Raw genomic sequence first — 23,271 nt, forward strand, 5'->3', positions numbered from 1 at the left:
GATAAAGAAGAATATGATAGGATTTAAAGTAATGACCCTTTTACTTATTACTTAAACATAAAGACTTAAACATGCAAAAATTGGTCTACTTTTTTCACAGAAGTTATCCTGGGACCTGTGTGCTTACTCTGTTAATGCTACCATTGTACAAAATATTTTTGGAAGGTCTCCTTCAGACTTGCCTTCAGAGCCTGTAGCACATTCCTGTAAATATCGTCATTGATGGCAAATCTTGGCCCTTGTGGGTAGATTTGACTTTGGAATTAGCCAAAAGTCATTTAACTGAGGTAAGTCCAGTGAATAAAATGGCTGATTAACTAGGGCTATGTTTTTGATGAAAAGCTTTGTGTGACTATGAAGTAATAAAACTGGTTTTCATAGGTGACTTATCAACTGCTTCTGACCATGGTTCTAAAAAGAAGTTCCAGAAAGATTTTACTCAATGGCCACATCATTCTCTGGGATAAAAATATTACACTCATCATATGTTTAATTTCAATTGAAAATATATTTCACATAGTAATAATAGCTGTGCAGTGTTTAAAGTGAGGTGAGATTTTGTGGGTTATTACCCTAATTCCCCCCACCGCCTGTAAAAAAATGAATAGTTTATTTAAAATATAACTCTCAAAGAAAATTTGAGAAAGAAAAGTTAGACTGCACACACACACATCATATTACATATAAAAACAAATTCCAGATGAACTACAAATCTTCAATGTAGAATAAAACTCATACCCTTCATTACGGCCTAGTAAACCCTCTGTGTTTTGGTGCCTGCCTTTCTCTCCAGTTTGTATCTTCCTTTCTCTGACTCATTAGGCACATCAGCCTTCTTGCTCTTCACACACACCAAAGCCATTCCTACCTACATCTTTTCCCTGTACTTTCCCCCTAGTCATTAGGTATTCTTGAATTAATTTAAAACTCGCCTTCTCAGAATTGCCTTTCCTGACCACCCAATCTGAAGCAGCCTACTTCATGCTACCATGTCACTATGTTTTCATTCTCTGGTGAAATGCCTGGTTCATTTATTGGTTCATTTGTTTATTGTCTCTCTCTCTCCTGACTAGAAAATTACCCCACTAGAATCTAAAGAGGACCTGGTATCTAATAAGTGCTCAACAAATATTAGTTGAATTAATGAGTTCAGTAGTAAAAGCAAAACTATAACTATATTAGAAGAAAATTTAGGAAAATATTTGTATAATCTCAAAGTAGAGGAGATTTTCTTAAGTAAAAATAGAAACTCATAGCCATTAATGGAAAGATTTGGTTACATAAACAAATTTTCATTGGTTAAAAATTTTTTGAATTTATAGAAGAAAATATTTACATCGCACATGACAAAAGTTAGTATCTCTAATAGTTAAAAATTATAAGAAAAAGGCAAATAATTCAGAAAATTAGCAAAAGGTTTCAACACAAACACCCTACTGAGGAAATTTAAATGGACTATTAACATAGAGAAATAGTATTTTTATTGCTGGTAGTAAGGGAACTACAAACTAGACAATGACAGATATCATTTTTCACCCGTTATTCACAACACTTAAAAAGAGAAAAAAATATCTAATGCTGATAAGTTTATAGGAAAACGAACATGCCTTGGATACTGTTCTTGAGAATATAAATTGCTATAACCTCCTACAAAGTTAACCATCAATATCTATTAAAACTTAAAATTTTTGTATGTTAGTCTTAGGGATCCCATCTGGGTGACTCCTTTAAAAAATGTACTGGATGTTGAAGGAAGAGAAGATTATGGTCATGAGGAATTATTTAAAAATTGGAAGATTTAAAAATATATTCTTTATTTCAAGTGCTTCTGTAACCAGGTAAATCTCAGGTTTCTTTTAACTTAGGAGAGCTAGGATGTTGAGGGACACTCACAGTCTCTTCCATATGTCCGCATTAATTTGCAGGGATATGCAGCTGAGATTGACATGTATGCTTTCTCCTTAAGAACAGCAACTGGATTTTATTTGAGTGCCTATGTGCCCAGCCAAACTACCACATTTCTCAATCTCATTTTCAGGTAGGTGTGGCTGTCCAGTTAAGTCACTGCCAATGAGATATAAGTATTCTGGAAAATATCTTTAAAGATATTTAGGAAGAGCATTTTGGTTTTGTGTCCTCCACTTTTCTTCCTACCTGAAACACAGATAAAGTGATTAGAGCTTCTCAGTCATTATGGATTATTAACTCACCTTGAAGACTAGAAGCCATGCCTTAAAATGGAGCATAAAAATAGGAGCTTATGTCCCTAATGGCTCTGAAGTACCCCATAAAAGCCTTGGATCACCTACTTCCAGATTTATTTTACATGAGAGAAAAATAAACCCTTAGTGTTTAAGCAACTATAACTTGGCTTTTTCAGTTACATTCAGTTATGCAGCTGAATCTATTTCTAATTGATAATAACATAATATGTTAAATACAAAAAGCAAGTTGCTAAATAGTATCAGAAGGATATAAACAAATGTTTATAGATGATAAGCCACTAATATAGAAAGGTAGATTGGTGAAGGTATAAATAATAGGGAATAGAGAGGACCATGTTAAATTGGAAAACTCATGCAGCATCAATAATATTATTACTGTGTAGGCATGTGGATCCAGATTTTCCAGTTTTCATGTTAAAATTGCCTAATACTTTGCACGCAAAACAGTTTTCCTGATATATCCAGACTTCAGGCCATCAGTTTATGACCTATGATTTATAGTATGATCTAACATTTGGAAAAACACAGAAAAGGCAGGAGTAAAGGAAGAAAAAGGAAACAGTGAGCCCTATATATATACATATGTTTATATATGGTATAAACATAGAGATGATATGAAAAGTTGTATATAAAACAATGGAAATCTAAGATGGATGATATTAAAGAGGAAGATTATTAACTCTCATATTTTCTGTTTTGTTACAATGAATGTATATTAATCTGTAATTTTAAAATATCTGGTAGTATAAGAGGAAAATTTCTAAGTTGCTGAGACTGAAAATCCAATGTCAATGCCACAACACAATCATAGAAAGCTTTAATGATAATTCAGTCTGAGCAAGTTCAGTCTGTTTTAGGAACAATCATTAATTTAAGTATTAATATCTAAAATTGGAAAAAAACAGATGTAAGAGAGAAAACACAAACACATTGTACGTTGCAGTGACTTTGTACTGAAACTGGAAATCATATATAAACGTGTGCTTGCTAGTTGGAGAAAAAAAATGTTACAGGAAATGATACCTCGATTGTCTTTAAAACAAAAAATAAAAAGAAGTGCGTTCTTAATTCTTTGAAATTACAATGTGGTCCAATGTGTACATTGTATTTGGTTTAACATGTCATGTTGGTTTTTACTAAAATGAGCTCTAGTTTTACAGCAGCTCAGATCTTTAAATATTCATTCCTTTTTTTTTCTTAAATTTGTCTCAAGCATTGCCATTCTCTTCAAAACACGTGTTTGAAAAATGTTTGGGCTTCTCATCTCAATTTAAGACTGCGTATTTGGTTCCAGTTTGATGAGAAGAAACTGGATTGTGAATACCTTTTTTCTGACACATCCGTTTTCATCCTTTGCTAAATTTGACAACTTGTGACACTTCTCACATTTCTGAAACAAGTCTCCCAATTACAAAAGAAGCTAACAACAATAATATAATAAATAATAAATTATTTGGCTGTTTCAAATTTTATCCAAAATGAAGTTTATCAAATTTTCTCCTTATGCTCAACCCCATAAATCCCCCACCAGCCCCTGATGCATACTATGTGCCACTGGGGCATTTATGCCTGGGGGATTATGATCCTTAAATAGCAGTCAGTTGCTCTAACACTGTATCATTATTTTCTTTTTTCATAGAATAATAATTTTGCAGGACTTAATATAACTCCCCAGTTTAACTCCTAAGTTTTACAGACAGATAAGTGACTTATTTACGATCTCATAACAAATGATTGCAGTATTTCTACTTAAATATATACCTAAAGATTCATAGAAGGTAAAAGCTGTATTGAAAATTCACACAATTCTTGTGGAATATGACAGATTTAGTGATGTTATAAAATCTAGCATTATGTCGTGCCTACTGGTGAAGAAGTTTTGGTAGTAAATTGAAGAAACCAAACTCAAACCAGCTCAAGAATAAAACGGAATTTTTTTTTCTTTAGAGTGGATGGAGCTCAAATGTAAATTCCAAGGTGTAAATTTGGTTTGAGCATGGCTGGATGCAAAAACCAAAAATATCAGAATCTGCCTGTCTTCATTCTCAGTCAGCTTTACTCACACAGTGGCAAAAATGGCTTATGTTCTAACCTCAGTGCAGAGAATACATCTTTCTCAGTGGTCCCAACAAAGGAACTGGGAGCAACTCTCAATAGCTGGCTTGGATCGAGGGTCCTTCCTGAGCACTGCACTGTGACTCTAGTCCCACCAGAAAAAAAAAAATCACATGGATAGAAAGTGGAGGAAGGGTAGTCACAGGGGGAAAAATAAGTGTTTATTATCCGAAAAGAGGTAATGAATGTAAGGCAAGCAAAAACAAGTTAAGTTCATAAAAATTTCCACTGATGTTGAATTGTAAACCTATATAACTAAGTTAATTTCTTGCTTAGTGGTTGCGAGTTTATGATATTTTCATTAAAAAAAAAAAAAACTACCAACACTAAAGAAGGGGATACTGTATATAAAGAAAAAGTAGAAATACACTGGAAAATATTGTTGCCTTTGCCAAAAAAAAAAGTTGCATTGCATGTGTGTGTGTTTATATTGTCAGTCCATAAATGAACAAAAAGGCAAATGAAAAATAAAAACATTGGACATCTGCCAAACATGACATTAAATGTTTAATGATCCCCTCAAACCTGCACTGGGAAAGTAGTCATTATATTTTTACAGTAGGCTTTGTTTATTTTGGATTCCATTTCATTACAAAGGCTGATGAGCTTGTGCTAGCTGCACTTAATAGTATTCTATTGGAAGTTATATAATTATTCAGTTCATAAAGAGTAATGGCCTCATATACAGCCAATTTTTTATCAGTGTAACTAGAACTCTGCTCATTCATTTGTCCATTTGTGTTCATTTATGTTATGTGCCAGTTATGAATCAGGAACAAGGCTGAACACTAAGATTAAAGAGATGAGTAATTTGTAGCTCCACCCCTCGAAGAAGTCAAAGTGCAATAAGGGAAACAGATCAGTAAAAATTAGAATACAACATGAGAAGAGATTTGCACAAGGCTTTAAAAAAGCAAAGAAGGACCAATAGCTCACACAGCTGAGAGACTGGGGGAGGTTTCAAAAAAAGAAGACTTAGGGAATGCTTTCCAAAGAGGAAAAGGAGATGAAAGGCAATTCTGGAGAGTATAATATGTGCAATGACACAGAACCTTGAGAGTTTCAGAAATGGATTACAACTGTGGCTATGGTATAGGGTGTGTACAGGGGAAAAGTCAATGTGAATATGTAAATGAATTTGTGTGCTAAGTTTGGACTTTATCTTTCAGTTCCAAAACCCTGGACCCCCAACTAGAACCAGGCTGACAGTAAAGAACGATCTGGAGAACTTGTAAACAATAAATATAGATTGCCCTGGTCCCACTTCTGAAAATTTTGGTTTGGGAGGAATCTATGTTTTAAAAAAAGTTTCCTAATAATTCTGGAGCACAGCCAAGTCTGCAAACACTGCATGTAGGTAACGGATATCCACCAGAGGGTCCTGGAAAAGAGAACATGTTTTGGAAAGAGTTTTTTTGCTAGTGGAAAGTTGTAGTAAAGCAGGTCAAAACAGGAGATGAGAGACCTAATAAGAGATGGTCGTGATAAAACAAATTGAGAAATGGTGAGCAGAGACAGTGCAGGTGCAGCAGAGGCTAATGTTCAGAGATATTTCTGAGAAGTATAATCCGTAGGGCTAGACGATCTGTTTGATGTAGGAAGTAAAGTGTGTGTATGTGTCAGCGGTAGAATTCTAGTTTGTAAAGAGTAATCTTGAGAACTGAGAGTGAGAGGTTGGCAGGAGGCGTGGCTGTGTGTACAGCAGTATGATGTTAGCTCAGGGTGGGAAACCAAGCTGCACCTTGCCATGGGCAGAAGGCCAAGGCCTGGGATCTAAAGGCTCAAATCTGCAAACCCTGAGATTAAAAACTTGCTGATGGTTCCTCACATGAGGATACCTCCCTTCTTTGTGCCTCCTGTGTTACCTACCAATAGTCATCTCTCATAGCCCCTATAATAGCCTCTCAGGCTTTCTCACTAGCTTATAAACATCCTGAAGCCAAGAATTATGTGAGCCTATATGTTTGCAGAGCCAAGCCTAGTGCCTGCACATATTTGATAATCACATTTCTAGGTGAATGCATTTTATTAATTACTTAGGTAATTATAGCTATAGCAGCCTCAGTATACCTCTATAGGCTTTGGGCCTCGTGTGTGTGTGTGTGTGTGTGTGTGTGTATAAAAGTGTGTTTCTGTATTTCTACATGCTTTGTTTATGACTTTCCAAATTTCACATTTTTATGATGAATACCAGTATGCAAAATACACTGCTTTCTTCCAAACATTAATTATTGCAAGATGCCTGTGTAATTAGTGAACCAGGCATTTCCTACAGATATTTAGATTCCACTGAAAAGAGCTTGATTAATAAAACATTATTAAAAAACTTTCAATCTAATTAATTAAAGACAAGAAATAATTTTCAATTCAGTTATCCAAATAATCATATATGGATTCAGAGAGATTATTTTAAGTAGAGTGGTATGATCACTTTAAAGTGTCTTATTCTCACATGGTGCTAAATGGAATAAATAAGAAGCTGCCATGAAAAATAAATAAATAATATAAGGACAGAAAATATAAGATTAATTTGAAAGTTGCATTACTCTTTATGTATAAGCTTTTGTTCTGTTCATTGATTGGATGATTTCTTTTTTATTCCCCATTATCTTTGCCTTCTTCATTGCCCTTAAGTGCCCTCTGAGCGCTAACAGGAACATTGTACTTACCGAGTTTGAAATCAACAGAAAACTCAAATAGTTGCAACTTTTCTTTATAATCCTCTCTCGTGAGAATGAGTAATGACAAGTAGGCAAGCTAATATCAGCGATTTCAAAGTACAATTTACAAGCAGATGTGTGAATGAATTCGGATAACTAAAAAATGCAAAATGGCAAAGGTATTGGCAAAAACTAAGAAAAGTGTTCTTTTGGATTCTAATATCTATATTTCAAATTGATTATTTGGAATGAATTCCTACATACAGGCCTCTAATTATACCTCTCTAAGCCTATTTGACTCTTTGTTAAATAGACTCGTGTATCTTGATGTTTTATCCCCTTGATGTGGCCTAATTACTGTAAAAATCTATAACTTCCTGTTTCCCTGATCTTCAAGAAACTGTTTTATCCTTCTCAACTTATAATTTATGATATGTATGTGATAGTCCCCTATGTTACCTCAACTCCTATTTATCACCTTGTATTTTGTATGCAATATCCATCATAACTCACTGGCCTTGCCCAAACCCTGGTTTGGGCCACTCTTACCTGCTTTGTCCTTTTGCTGCCCCAAACCCTTTGTTAACATACTGCTCTAGCTTTAATGTGCTGGTTATTTTCCTACTTGCTCTCAGATCAATTCATTCCTTGCCCTTCTCTTATTCTGTCTGTACCTAAAGAAGCTGATTCCTGCCAACTCCATTTGCTGGAGTCACTTGCCCATGTCTCAAAGGAATTAGGACAATGAAAGATAAAAAGCTAAAGTAGGGAACTGGCAGAAAAAGAGAAGCCAAGATACTGCTTCCCCTCTCTGATTCAGGGAGCTTCTCCCATAGTGGCTGCTTCTCCTCTATGATTCCCATTCTAAGGCCAACCAGGAACAGTGACTCCAGTTAACTTAGCTCCTCTGTTGGTCTTTCCAACCCTAGTGTTGGAGGGTAGAGGCTTTCTGCTATTGCTGCTCTGTGGGGTGCTCTTCCTTCCTCAATATGGCTTTCCAGCCCTTTTAGTACATTTGTAACTAGTTTCTGCTATTAAATTCTCTCAATTGAACTACCTCACTTCGGCTCTGATTTCTGACCAGAGCCCATCTCATAGCTGTGCATTCATATCCCAAATTCTACTTGTATACTTGGCCAGTTGTTAGGCAGGGAACAAAACGATTGTTATCACCACAGAAAAATTTGTGTCAGTATTGCAAGGCTCACATCTCAAAATGTCCAGCAAAAGATATAAAATAACAAATGAACATGTTAAAAATATACAGAAGAATGGAAATCAAGTCATTTAATTTTTTAAAGCCACTTTTATTTCATTCTTCATTCATTAGTAACCTCCCATCAATAGGGAAACCATGGGAAATGGAGCAGAGTGAACTAAGAATCATGCCCACACTGAGCCCAAAATAGTTCCAAGTAGATTTGCCTGCACAAAAGAACAAAAGATGTGATCAGTACCCAAAGTAGGGAGCATAGCACATTTAGTGCTGTTAATGCTAAATAAAAATAAAGGCTCCTCTGAAGCCCCCTGCCCTCAGAAACTCTGTCTCTCTGCATTAATTTGACCTTCCCTTGACACAAAAGCAGTCAAGCCTATTGCATAAAAGAGTCCAGGACACTTGTCAGTCAGTGGTCTAAATGACCTTGGAGTGACCCATCCTTTGAGATAGGTTTTGAAACCACACTTTTGTGCTCTGTAAAAGGTGGAGGCTGTGGTTTCATGATCATGGTTAGGATTCAGTTCATCATGTTTAGCTTTAAGCACTTCTTTTTCTGGTTTTGTTGAGGTGGAGCAGAACTAGAAGTCACAAGTGGGGCTATTTTATTCCTCAACCAGTGATGGGCCCTGTAGTAGTTTTCTAGGGCTGTCGTAACAAAGTACCACACACCGAAATTTATTGTCTCACTGTTCTGAAGGCTAAAGTCTGAGATCAAGGTTTTGGCATGTTTGTTTCCTTCTGGGAGCTGTAGGGGAAAGATTTATTCCAGGCCTCTCTCCTACTTTTGGTGGTTTGTTGACAATCTTCATTGTTCCTAGACTTGAAAAAGCATCATCTGATCTCTGCCTTCTTCACAGGCATTCTACGTGTGTGTGTGTGTGGTATTGTGTGTGTGTGTGTGTGTGTGTGTGTGTCTGTAGCCACATTTGCCCTTTATAAGGACACCAGTCATTTGAAATTAGTGCCTTCACTAATTATCTCATTTTAACTCAATTGCCTCTGGAAGGCCCCCATCTCTGAATAAAGTCACATTCTGAGGTACTGGGGGTTAGGACTCCAACCCCTCTTTTTGAGAGGGTCACAATTCAACCTATAACAGGCCATTTACTCAGATCAGTTCACTATTTTTTGCTGAACTCTCCTTTCACACCCACCTACCCATTTCTCTTCACCAAAGCCTTGGGCAGAACCTACAGTCAAGAAAACATTGGGTAAGCTCATTCACACTGAAGTATAATTAATTAAAATTGTCTTTGTCTACTTATAAAGTACAACAGCCCAAAAGGATATAAAGCAACAGTATGAAACTGATAAAGTTTAATATCTTGTCCCTCCTAGAAATATACATATTTTAATAAATCACCAGGAATTATACCCATTCTTCACTGTAGCATAAGTGGTAGCAAAACTTGGAGTTTGAGTAAAAACCTGCAAAGCAACCCTTAGCTTTCATTGTAATCAACATAAAAACTTCATTTTCTATTAATAGCAAAATATGGTTGAATTCTATGTTGATACAATGATATTCACTCATAATAGTGCAGATGTCTTTAATAAAAGATACAAACATTGCTGAAGAAACTGCAAACTTGGTAGCTGTTGCCACATTATCTGTGTCATAAGTCGTTCAAAATCTATGAAATTGGCAAGATGTTTGAACCACTCAAACCAGCAGTGGCTTTCCTTTGAGTCTATGCCTTCCAATAATGTCTCCATCTATAGCATTTAAGAGCCATTTTTGCATATATATACATATATATGTATCTATGTATGTGTGTATGTATGTATGTATGTATGTATATATATATGTATATACACATAAAAGAATTTGGGATATGAATGCACAGCTATCATATTTAAGAAAAACAAACTGACACTAAGAACTAAAAATTAAGATGGGAAAACTTGACTTTATGCGTCATACACTAAAATACAGTTGATTCTTCTTATTATTTTCAGTAGCTATATTCTTTAAAGTCTCTGCCAATGCTGAATTAGCAAATACTGAACCATTGTTCCTAGGAGAAATATACGGTTAGGTCCCTGCAAGCCCCTAGCCACAACATTTTTTGTCAACCGAATGCATAACCTTTTTTATGTGTATTTGTTTAAAGACACGTTATTTAATACACTGTCAACTCATTAACATTTAGCTGATAACAAACGCTATAACTAACGCCTGAATGAAGTTTATCTAACACTATTTTCTCCGTAAAGCATGTCACAGCCTAAACACAAGACTTAGGAACATTGGACAGCATTTTAACACTATGGTTTGGGACCATTTTAAACAGCAAAATCAACAACAAAAAGCACAAAAATGCAAAAAAGTGGCACTAAATAGACCACAAATGGACACTTGTTTACAGTATGACAGCTGAAAGAAGGAGGTGTCGCCTTGGTCGATATCAGCTGGGAATGTGCAATCAGCAACTCAAATTTTTTGCCACTCTGCTAGTGTCTGGGAATGACTGAAAATACCACAGTTATTGATTTTTTGGTTACAAATAAATAATAAGTGAGTAGGAGAATTCACAAATATGGAATCAGGAATAATAAGATACTTTTTATCTGGCTTCCATTGCCCATAAAAAAATGAATAAATAAAAATAAAGCTTTATTTACCTCACAAAATAGGTTGTTTACATTTAAAGTTTATATTTATAATGTGAGAACTTTTAAAGTAGTTGGTAAGTGTTATTAATATAAAGCACAGCTACTGATTCTCTGAGTGACCTTGGGCAAAGGGACTGGATACCCGTAGGCCTTAGCTTCTCTCTCTCTCTCTCTCTCTCTCTCTCTCTCTCTCTCTCTCTCTCTCTCTCTTCTCTCTCTCTCTCTCTCTCTCTATATATATATATATATACATATATATATATATGTGTGTGTGTGTGTGCGTGTGTGTGTATTTTCATATATATTCATATAAATACAAATATTTATAACTATTTTTAGAACTCTAATATACAATAACACATTTAAATGTATTTAATATCAGGAAAATATATAAGAAATGATACTCTGGACAGATGGAAGACAGTGATGTGATGGGAAATGTTTTACCGAAATTCTATTTACACTTTTTGGTTTTGAACCGTGAAAATATTAACTATTTAAAAATTCAAGCTTTATAAAGAAGAAGAAAGAGAATAAGTATTAAACTTTAAAAAGAAAAAAGAAAAGAAAGGAGGAAGAAGAAGAAAAAAGAGAACTCCTATAGGCATTTTATATTCTCTATGATAGGGGCAGATATTTTAAGCTCAGATTATACTATGACTATTAGACCATAGGGCTTTATGTGCATATATTTTTTTATAAATCATGTACTTATTCAGCACTTACTGTACACCGGGGACAGTATTAGTATATTATTCTATTTTTTTTTCTTATGCCTGTGAAGTAGGTATTAGGTTGAATCACATGAAATTGCTGATATTCAATGATTTTTGACCTACAAAAATGTCAGTTACATATGTTCAACCTAGTGTTAACATCCCCATTTTAATGATGAAGAACTCAAGGTTGACAAAAGCTGAGTAACTTTCCAGTGGCATGTACAGCTTGCAAGAGACTCTTGGCTTGATCCTGCTTCCACTAAGTAGTGGATATGAATTTCAGGCCATGAAAGTAAATGTATAAGAAATGTTCAATTTTCCTTTCCTATGTGTAACCTTAGATGCCACCAAGTGGTAGAGATTTCACATCAGTTAAGTCAAGATCTTCTCTCATCATTTCCCATTCATTTTCCAGAATTGTGCCTAGAAAGTGCCTGAGACCCAGCTGCCCAGGTTCTCCCTGCCCCACCCCGCTCTGGTATCTCACTGTCTTACCCCAGCTTGGGGTGCACCTGTGACTTCCACTCTCAGGCAGACCATGTCATAGACCACTTTTTCTGAAACCTCTAAGTCCGCTCACCACTGACTTCCTAACTAGGGCTCCTGGATCCTGACCCTTACTAGCCTCAGGAAGTAGACAAATCTGGCTCTGACACACTGCACACCCTACAAGCCTTGAGTCTCTTTAAGGCATTTGCTTTGAAATTTCAAAAGTTTAATCTTTTGCCTTCGGCAGACTCCTCTTATACTCTTCCCCGCTTATGATTTCAACGTCTATTTTAAAATGCAAAAAAATATATATCAAGAATCACTCTATGTTTTCTTTCGTGCTTTACTTAAGGCAATAAAGGCAAAATAATTAGTAGCCTGAAGGGTGAGAGTGAAGGGAGGGGTAGAAATAATGAAAGAACGGATGGCAAAAAAGTAAAATATCAGTTCATTGATGTTCAAAATACCATCCTGCCACATCCATTTGTTATTCTTTTCTCAACACAGCTTCTCAGGTAGTTCTCAAATTGCGGATGTTTAAGAAAGGCCCAAGGGAGAAACACAGAACCCTCCTTTGTTTGAAGAATACTGCTCTGGACCAATGGAAACAGGCTAACCCTTATGGTTACGTTAATTTACACTTGTGAACATGTCCGGATTGAAAAAAGAGCTTGCAGTCTTACAAAATAGAAGAAAAAGTTAAGTTGAATAAAACCGAAATTTATTTTTTAACCAATAGTTGAATAGCAACCTAGCACTATTTGAATAGCAAAGCCCATTGTGACTGCAGCTGTGTGGCCCTTTTGCTTTGCCTGTGAAGCAGTTCTTTTAGGCACAGATGTGGTGCTGGGCCATTAGACACATAACATAGAAATCCATCAAAGTGATATGACAAATCAGAGAGGAGAGTCAAGCAAACTGTACTGTGGTGCTGAATTTAAATTGCAAAGGAGATGAGAGATGAGGAAAACAGTGTAATTAGAGGCATTTTAAGCTCTCTCGTAGGAGGAACAGCAAAATATTCTATATTTGAAATTGTAGTGTGAACTTGAAGTTCTAAGTTGGTAGGGATAGGGGCAGGGAACAAGGAGCAGAGAAGAAGCCACAATGTGCACTCAGACTCACAGAGAAAGTATTTGATCAGATACCCCAAAGAATCAGAAAAAACAAAGGAGAAAGGAATTAGGAAATAGCATTTCTCCTAAGTACATGAAAGATGTAAGGCTGGAGAGAAAAAGAATGAGAGATAGTGAGAGAGGGTTTGACATGACAGAAAGAACTGAAATGGAAGCAGATGGAATATTTTTTACAAATAGAATAAAAAATGGATTTTTTAAAGTAAAAAATATTTCATTAGTACAGTCTCTAGGCATGCCATGTTTAATTTAGATTACGTGGCTTTATCATGCTCACTATGTATTTTTCTAAAAATGTTTTTAAAAGCGCTACCCAACCTTCTGGGCCACAGTTCAGAGTACGATTATGGACCCAGAGTCCCTTTTTCTGAAGGTTAATTTTGTTCTCTACCTGACCCTGCCAAACAGAAAATAAACACAACTTGTTTCTTCGGCAAGGAGCAACTCTCAAAACTGCTCCAGTTCTTACAGGAGAGGCAAAAATACCAATGTTTCAAGCTTCTGTTATAAAAAGTTTCTACTTATATGAAGAATCCCTCACAGTTATATAGCCCTTGATGTTTTTAAAACGCTTTCAGATGCCTTACCTCATTTAAATTTCAGTGAATTCTATTATAAAGAGCATTTTCTATATCAAGTGTTTTTGTATACTACTTTTTCCACTATCAAAACCAATAAAACATTACTTATAGTTAATTAATTTCTCATACCCTAAATACTCTCAAGCTTTCACTATTTTCACATAGTTTTTCCTTTCTCTTTCCTTCTGATTAGAGAACATTTTATGTTCCTGGTCAGTTCTCTTGACTCTCCAAATTTCCAGTCTTTCACTTAGCAAAATAACACAAGACCTGTAAGACCTAGGAAAAGTCCAGGTTGGGATGAATATCTGGCCCTCTATATAATAGCCAATTGCCAGGTCATTCATTGGGAGTGTGGGAGCCACTGTGGTCTCTCAAGGCAGTTCAAGGACATCAGGGGCTATTAACCAAAGTTTTAAAGCCAGACTATGCCTGGCTTTGAACTCTGGATTTACCACTTATAGCTAGCTGTGTGGCATCCTCCATAAGGTGGTAATATCCATTTAATATCATTTGTGAAGTTTCTAAGCACAGTAAAGTTCCTGCCATTCAGGAGGACTGTCTAAGCCACCTTCAGCTTACATGACAAAGGCTGGGGGTTGATCTTCTTGACAGAAGTGGAGATGGGAACTCTACCCTCAGTTACCCAGGGTAATTGTGTGCACTGTTAAACTCTGACCGGCCCACCACGCCTACTGGAACCAGGGCATCTGCTGACACCTGAGTGAATGACATAATCCCCATCGAGCAGGCCATGAGGCATCTGCATAGCACAATCCCAAAATGGCCCAAATGCTACCATAATCTCAAAGAAGACCTTTCTAAACAGCCCTTAATTATGCAAAAACAAATGCAGATATCGCTGGTCAACCATCATCAGTTAGATATTTTACTTCCCTAACATGAGACAGAAACAATTTGAGTGTTTTGCTTTAAAAGATCTACCCCCTTTCACCTTTCTCAAATCTTATCCCTGAGGGCCTCCCACATCTGTGCCTCTGTTAAATTCTCTGGGTTAAATTCCCTGGGCTAAATTCCCTGCTTTTCCATTTAGCACTCAATCTTAGGTCTCTAATTGTTTTCATTTTTTCTTTAACAACATATAGAAACAATTATTGACTAGGCTTGTGGAAAAGCCTTGGTCTTTAGTACCCTATAAAGGAAAGAAAATGAAAGCCCCTGTGAATACTATATAATAAATGTTGATTCTCTGTCTAAAGGAGACAGCAAGGTGAGAGAACTAGATTGGAAAGTGGGAAGAAGCTGTTTCAACAGGAAGACTGATTTCTCTGTGACAGGTGGTGGCTCAGTTTTGACAAGCATATTTAAAGTACCTGCACTGGCCAAATACTGAATTAGATGTCAGAGACATGAAGATGAGCAGAACATGGTCCTTATCCTAAGGACTCCAAAGCCTAGTGGAAAGGACAAATGAAACACATGGTACAACACATCAGGACTGGTGCTAAAAAAGACTTAAAATGAAAAGCACTTTGGGGTCACATAGTGGGAGTGGTCAATTCTAACGGGGGAGGGTCGTAAGAGAAGGCTTCACACGGGGTAATACTAATGCTAATTAGCATCTCCATGTTGGTTCCAGCCAGCAGTGATTTTGCGAAAATGAAATAAATTGTGGAGTTTATTGGCATTTCTGGTATGTTTTAATTCTTTTATTTTTTTCTTAATGATCTTTTCAAGTTATTCATAAATTTGTATTTTCAAATGTATATATGTGTGCATATATGTATGTATGTACATGTATGTAGATGTATACATTAGAAACATTGTACTTTCTTTTGTGACTTTTACTCTTACTTCTCTGACTTATGTTCAAGTGTTTAAATATGTTTGAAGCTATGCTTCTTCTACATTGTAGATATAAACGGTGATTTCTTCTAAATAACCGAAATTTAGATCAGTATGCATTTTATATGTATGTGCCTCTTTTGACGTTAATCTTCAAACTACTTTTCTTTCTTCCTATCTAAGATTCTCATCTTTTATTTTCTACCCTGTATTTTCTTCATCATGCTTCCTGTATATAGTCTGCCAGCATTAACAGCCTGTGACTCAGCAACATACTCCAGGATCCCTTAAAAGAAACACCTGGAAAGGCCCCGCGTTGCGGCCTTAGTATGCAGCTCTGTTCTTTCTTCCAAAACTCCATGCAATTCTAAAACTTCCAAATAGGTTTGCACTTTGGAAAGTGCTGCTGTCTTTATTGGGGAGAGATGCTCTATGCCTTGCACTGCTCTCTTAAAAGCCCTCAAGAGAATTTTCTGTTAATGGTATATGTGCCGGAGCTCTCAATTTCAAAGCTGTCCCTCCCTGAACTGTCACTGAGTCACACTGATCTAAAGAGAAAGGGATTTTTCTGTTTCCGTTTCAACAGGAAGAGAGCTCGAAGTAGTGTAACCTAGAAAAGATTCCTTAACTAGACCAAAGACATTACCTTTTGTACAGTTCCAGTAAGTGCCCTCCCTAGCTGCTGCTGTCTTCAGCATTCCATACCCACTCTTGGAGAGTGGGGCAGCATTGGTGGAAGCTTACCTCACATCCCTCTACTATACAGGCCACAAAAGCACTTTGAAAACTATAATGCACTGTATAAACATAGCGTATTATTGCAATTATGTTGGAAACAGCAACCCGTTAAAGGGTAAAGTCTTTCTGCATAGATCACACCCATTCCCTCTTTCCTTTATCACCATTTACATGAACTGCTTTGGTACTAAGTCAGCTTGTTCCTTGGACTCATTAAGAGGCTATCATGTTCCTGCAGAGAGTCCGAAGGAGACTTCGGCTTTTCAGGAATATTCCTTTATTTTAAAATAATATGATGAACATCTATTCATTCTGGGTCTATGAGTATTTTTGTTAGCTATGTTTTTTTTCTTCATTTGTAAATGTCTTCAAATTAAACAATTAGGAATCTCTCTGAGCAGAACTGTACACTTGCTAAAACATACAAGAAATGGGGAGACAATTCTACTGAATCAACTGGCTCCTAAAGGTAACTTCTAAGTCTCCCACACTTACTTTTTTTCCTTTAAAAATCTTCATTTTCTGATTTTTCTTAGCATCTCCTGTAGGAGTTATGAGATACATCAAAGAAGAAAATCAGGAAAGTGATTTTAAATTTTACACCAAGACAGATTTAAGACTGGGCCTTCACACAAATGAAGGGTTGAAATTGAAGAGGACATTTCCTAACTGCATCTCCTATATGGCCTACAGGTACATATTTATGATACAGTAGTCCCCTTTATTCATGATTTTGCTTTCCAGTGGTTTTAGTTACCAGCAGTTAAACACAATCTGAAAATATTAAATGGAGAATTCAGAAACAAGCAATTCACAAGTTTGTGATGAAATCTCCTGAGTCCTGCTCAGTCCCACTTGGCCTTGAGTCATCTCTTTGTCCAGAGTCCGCATCTGCTGTAGACACTCCGTGCTTGTTAGTCATATAGTAGCTGTCTTGGTTAGCAGATCCACTGTCTTGGTCTCGTAGTGTTTATGTTCAAGTAACACTTATTTTACCTAAAAATACCGTATTCAGATAACTTTTATTACAGTATATTGTTATAATTGTTTTATTTTATTATATATTGTTGTTAATCTTTTACTGTGCCTAATTTATAAATTAAACTTTATCATTGGTATCTGTATAGGAGAAAAGAATATGTATAGGTTTATGTATAGGGTTGGGTTCTATTGTGGTTTCAGGCATCCACTGGGGATCTTCGAATGTATCCCCCACAGATAAGGGAGGGGGTAACATACTCCCCACAGATAAGATAGGCAACTGGAAACAATAGATACTAGATGCAGACGTTGAGAATGACAAGTCTGACTGAAATTGTGTCATGAATGCATGTTCGATTTTAAAAGTGGTATACAAATTGTATGTTATACTATAATTAAAATTAGGTACACATTGTATACATGTGTGTGTGTGTGTGTGTGTGTGTGTGTGTGTGTGTGTTTAGAGAGGGGAATAAAATTGGGAAGGAATATGACAAAAAAATTACTGTGTAGTAATATGGGAATTATGGATGACTCAAATAATCTCTTGTAAAAATTTAAAGTCTATTTAGTAATAAAGAAAAATGAATGTTCTCACATTTACATCTTCTCGCCGCTGAGATTTTCTTTGCCTCCCGTTCTTTTAACTTTGTTCTTTCTTTTGTGACTTTTGCTTCTGCTTCTCTGGCAGGTGATCAAGTATTTAAATGATGGATGCCATGCTTCTTCTGTTATACATTTGAGCTATAAATGGTGATTTCTTCTGCATAAGCTGAAAATGGTTCTGTGTGCAGATCCCTGTCCCTTCTTCCTTAAATTTCATTTCTCTGGAGTGTGGTTAAGCACCATGAGGGTAAGCACCATAACGGTAAGCCTGTATGGTTAAGCACCATAAGGGTAAGCCTTGTCCCTTGTTCCTCTGATACTCTCTTTCTACCCACATTGTGAATATAGTGAGGAGACTCAGTTAGGAAATGTCCTTTTCAATTTCAGCCCTTCATTTTGTGTGAAGGCCCAGATTTAAATCTGTCTTGGTGCAAAATTTAAAGTCATTTTCCTGATTTTCTCCTTTGGTATATCTCATAACTCCTCTGTAGCCACCAAGCTATTATTATTTTTTTACCCTTTTATGGTATATTTTGTGCCTTGTGAGTCATACTCCTGGAACTTGCTTGGCTTTGTAGTAAGATTTATCCCAAAATCTGAGAATTTAGAAATATTAGGGCTCCCCAGTTCCCAGTAGCTTTCATTTTACTTTTGATACTTATGATATATATGGATGCCACAGTTGCGTCAAAAATATATAATTATGTATTAGAATAATAAACACTGAATTAATGAGAGAGATTTTGATATAATGATAAACACTGTGGTAGAAGAGAATCAGTTATTAGAATAGGAACCTTCAATGAATTGGCAAATGCTTTCTCTTATTTTTTTTTTTAAAGAAGAGAAAACATATTACAATGTTTATATTTGATACAGCTGAGTGGTGTATGAATTGTGTTCTTATATCAGTCTCTATTACTGTCTGTGTGCATGAACTAGTTCACAATTTTTTAAATATTATGAAAACTTCTTATTACATTGTGCTGGTCATTTGAAATTTTTCTTTGAAATCTTACAGAAAATAGCAGTGAGAGTTTTAGAAAGGGAGGAGACCAGTACAAAGTGGGGAGTTGAGAGAGACAGGTTATAGTTAATAGAACAGGAAACAAAGGTACATATTTTAAGAAAGTTACAAAGAGGAACTGAAGTAAATGCATTACCTGAAATTACAATACAGAAGTTAAAAATAGTGAGACATTTATATTGAGAGTGGGGGAGGGGTAAGTGAACTAAGCTCATCTATCAGAATGGAAGGAAGTTTGGACATAGTCTGTCTGTTTGATAAATAAAGAAGTGGCAATATGACTGTATTATTGAGAGATAGGGAAGTAACCACCCAGAAGAATAAAAAAATTGTAACAGTTAAAAAGTTAAACTTGAGTGCTTCTCAAGTGTCGACTAGGGTTTGAGTGGAAGGCAAAGGAGTGGGGTAGAGCTAGGACATAGGAGCAAAGCATTCGTACCTTTTCCAGTAAGCTCTTCAGCACGAGTGATTTTTTTTCTTTGTGGTAAACATGCACACATACTGCTTTGACTAAAAAAATTTTTAAAGATAACACAATAAAAAGAAACAGATAACAGAATAGTAAGACTATAAAAGACCCAAGAACATGTTTCTCTCTTCAATAATCTGATCAAGGTACTATTTTCCTCCTTAAGCTAAATCACCTGCTTGCTAATAAATCATTTACATTTTTATCTTTTAATTAGTATCCTAGAATTATCCTTTATTTGTTTTTGTTTTTCTTTCTTTTAACCTTTATCCTCTGAAAACATTTTAGAAATTTAGATTTCTCTATTCAAAAATTTGAAAACTATTTATCCATTTAAGGAAAGTTTGTTCCTGATAGACTGTTAAGTGAAACAAAGAAGGCAATACAACTGGTTTAAGATATGCCTATGACAAATACATAGAGATAGAAAGTAGAGTCAGGGCCTAGAGAGATGGAGAATAGAGAGTAACTGCTAAAGGATTTCTTGAGGGGGTGATTAAAATGTTTAGACTTAGAAAGTGATGATAGTTGCACACTTTTGCGAATATATGAAAATGTCTGAATTATACACTTGAAAATAGTGAATTGTATGGTATGTGAAATATATCTTGTTAAAAAAACATATCCATGAAAAATACTACATGGAAATAAACTAAAACTAGAATGATAGTCATTGTGTGTGGAGGGGAGATTTCTTCTATCTTCTACTTCCCTAAAGTTTTGGTAATGTCATATTACTTTCATAATTTCAGAAATATTTTAAAGTAACGTCATTATCTTCAGTGTGTGGTACCATCTTCACGTGTCTAATTTTTCCTCCTAATTCCATAACACCCTTTATTTTATCCTGTCCTCTAAAGCACATAATTACATGTTAACTTTTTATCTGTTTTCTTTATAGTTTGGGGTTTGGTGTTACTCTCATTCATTTGACTTTTTTCTTTTCATCATCTTGATGCTGCCAAATCTTTACCTGCAGTTTGCTCTTTCTGCTGTTTTCTTTACTCACTATAACACTTTGCTTGAAAGCTCTCCCTAAATTACATATAAATGGCTTAAGCAAATCGTGACTTTGTGAAAGGAGAGCTGAACTTTCCTTCCTTGAATCATTCCTAAATTTAATCAAAACTGGGAATCTGGAGGATTGGGGAAAGGACAAGGAGAGTAAGACGAGTAGAAACTGATATTTATTGAGTCCCTTCTATGTGCCAGGCTCTGTACATGCAGTTTTCTTAATCCTCCCTCAAGCCTGTTACCTTCTTCTTTTTGATGCACACACTGTGGCTCAGATAGGTTAAGCAACTTGCTCAAGGTTGCACAGCTGGTAAATAGCAGCAGTAAGTGTCAGACCCAGTTGTGTCTAACTTCGAAACCAGTACTCTCTCCTCTACACTTTCATTTTTAGTTGTGGTAATTCTATTGAAACATATTACCAAGATGGCCTCCAAAAATTTACATTAGTTTATACTAATGATCAGTGAATTTTCATGTTTATTGGTCATTTACATATTTACCATTAATAAATTTTCCTATGCATATTAGCCATTTGTATAATTTCTTCTTTGAATTTCCTGCTTATTCCCTTTTCCTGTTCTCCTACTATATTATATGTTGTTTGTAATTCTTATTGATTTGTAGCACTCTCTATTATGGCTAATGATTTTTTATTTTCTGTTATAATTATGATTTCCGAGAATGCCATTCACCCCCAACTTTGTTTATAGTACTTTTAAATGTAAAATAATTATAATTGTTCACATTTTAATCTGTTTTCTTTATAGTTATGGGTTTAGTGTTACTCAGAGGAAGAATTTTATCACCTTGAGATAATTCACATTTCTGTGAATTTTGTTCCTGGTTGTTTTATTGTTTCATTTTTATTAATAAAATGTTCAAGTGTTTGATCTATCTGGAATTTAGCTTAGTGTATGGTATGAGAGAGAATTAACATTATATTTTCTCCTAAACAATAGCTAGTTGTCCCAAATCAATTCATTTTGTTTTATAGACTGATTTTGTGCAGTACTTTTGAGGAGTAATACACACACACACACACACACACACACACACACACACACGCAAGAATCTCTAAATTTTCTATTCTGTTCCATTGATTTATTGCCTATTCCTAAACCAATGCTATGTTATTAATTTTTCTATTTGGTAGGACAAATTGCATCTTTTTATAATATTTGTTAAACAAACAAAGCCTCACAAATAAATAAATAAAACTTGCACATTGCTAAATGACTTGCTCAAATTCATGTATCATTTAGAGATTGGATTCAGTGAATAATTTCAGTCTTCAGAATTTAGGTCATTTATTCATTTTCTATAACAGATTTTACTGAACACCTACTATATGCCAGAAGCTATTCTAGCTTCTGAGAATACAGCAGTGAAGGAAACAATAACAACAACAAAAAATCTATCCCTCCTGGGACTAAAACATGTTCAACAATATTATTCATTTTCAAATAGATAGATCCTCCATACATCTTTGCTAATTTTCCCAATTTTTGAGAAATAAATCTTAGTTATTACTTCAGCATAATTAAAAGAGTTGGAATCTTGCATTTTATATCTCACAGCTTTTTCTTGTATATCAATTTTATAAGCTCTAAGTTTCATTTCTCTTTTTTAAATGCAAACTAGTTTCTCTTATACATCCAATTTTGGTTTCTAAAAACCTCTTTGTAAAGAATTCATTGTTAAGTAGCTTAAGACTTTGGGAGAAAAATTAGGGAAATCAAGGTCACAATTAAACTAGAAAAAAATACACATTCTCCTTAGACATTTATTAAAATAATGTAATACATGTAGCATATATTATGCATCTGAAATTAATAATTAATTTTCATTCAACATTTCTTCCTTTAGGAGAACTTTTTGGAACTTCTCTGTTAAGAAATTTCATCAAGATGCATGATTATTTTACTTTATAGCACATGATATTCATAATAAGAGTATTTCTCTTCCCCTATTTTATTAGTTCTTATCACATTTCAAAATTTATAACTTGGAGTAGTTGATTCCTACTATCTAGTCCAAACTGATCCCAAAGAAAGAGAGTAACTTGACAAGAATTAAATATAATTATATCTTTGGGCTCTGAGTTGTATAGATTTGGATTCAGACCTAGCTTTGCCACAGAATAGCTGTGTGACCTTGAGCAAGTGAGATAAACTTCTAAGTTAGGTTTTGCTATATATAAATTGGTGAGAATAAGAATAGCACTTCATAGATCGCTGAGAAAATTAAAATAGCTGGACTAGAACATGGAAAGTTAACAGTCCAGTGCATGTCACATAATACTTGTTAAATAAATGCTAGCCAATATTATTATTGAGAAATTTGTCAATATCCTTTCACAGAGAACAATGGTTCATTTGGGTGAATAAAGTAGGGGTATTATGAGGATATTCGTGGAAGTGAGGACGGTGAGGACCTCCTGGGAATTCAAGAAAAGCTGTGGAGTCTTGGGCTTCATAGGGACTGGCAGTCACTCAGAAATTAGAGGCATTCAGTGAAGAGTCATTGATCTGAGTCATCTCGTTGCCTTGGCAAGTTCAGGGATCCCATAATTGCAGTGACTCAGCATCCCTCCATCTGCGCTGTTACCGTTCCTATTTCTACTCACAAATTTCTCAACTCTCTCATGGATACCTTTTGATTTCGACTTACTGCAGCTTCTTCATCTTTTCTAATAACCTAAAGCCTTCAACTTATTCACAATTTGTCAGTTCCATGTCAGATTTCTAGGAGATAGTGTCTGCTGACCCGATAATATCCTTATTTTGAACAGAGGTTCTATGCCAACCTCTTCATAAGCCATAAACCCATCTAAAAATTGGTTGCTTTGGGCTGACATGCTCATTTCTAGT

General features: G+C 35.4%; 1 long non-coding RNA gene across 3 annotated transcripts in view; it reads left to right on the top strand.

Moving 5' to 3' along the window:
* Positions 1 to 23,271, top strand: part of LOC120611920 (uncharacterized) — a 48,267-nt gene that overhangs the window by 4,073 nt on the left and 20,923 nt on the right. Inside the window, exons 2-4 of one of the 3 annotated variants that reach the window (XR_005655323.1) lie at positions 101 to 287; positions 16,841 to 16,997; positions 17,977 to 18,349. This is a non-coding gene — a long non-coding RNA (uncharacterized LOC120611920). Of the gene's footprint in view, positions 1 to 100; positions 288 to 1,073; positions 7,865 to 16,840; positions 16,998 to 17,976; positions 18,350 to 23,271 lie in introns of those variants that run through there. The other 2 variants (XR_005655322.1, XR_005655321.1) reach the window with 2 other exon arrangements.

This window comes from Pteropus medius, unplaced genomic scaffold, assembly GCF_902729225.1.
Source record: "Pteropus medius unplaced genomic scaffold, Ma_sr-lr_union100, whole genome shotgun sequence".
Lineage (NCBI taxonomy): Eukaryota > Metazoa > Chordata > Mammalia > Chiroptera > Pteropodidae > Pteropus > Pteropus medius.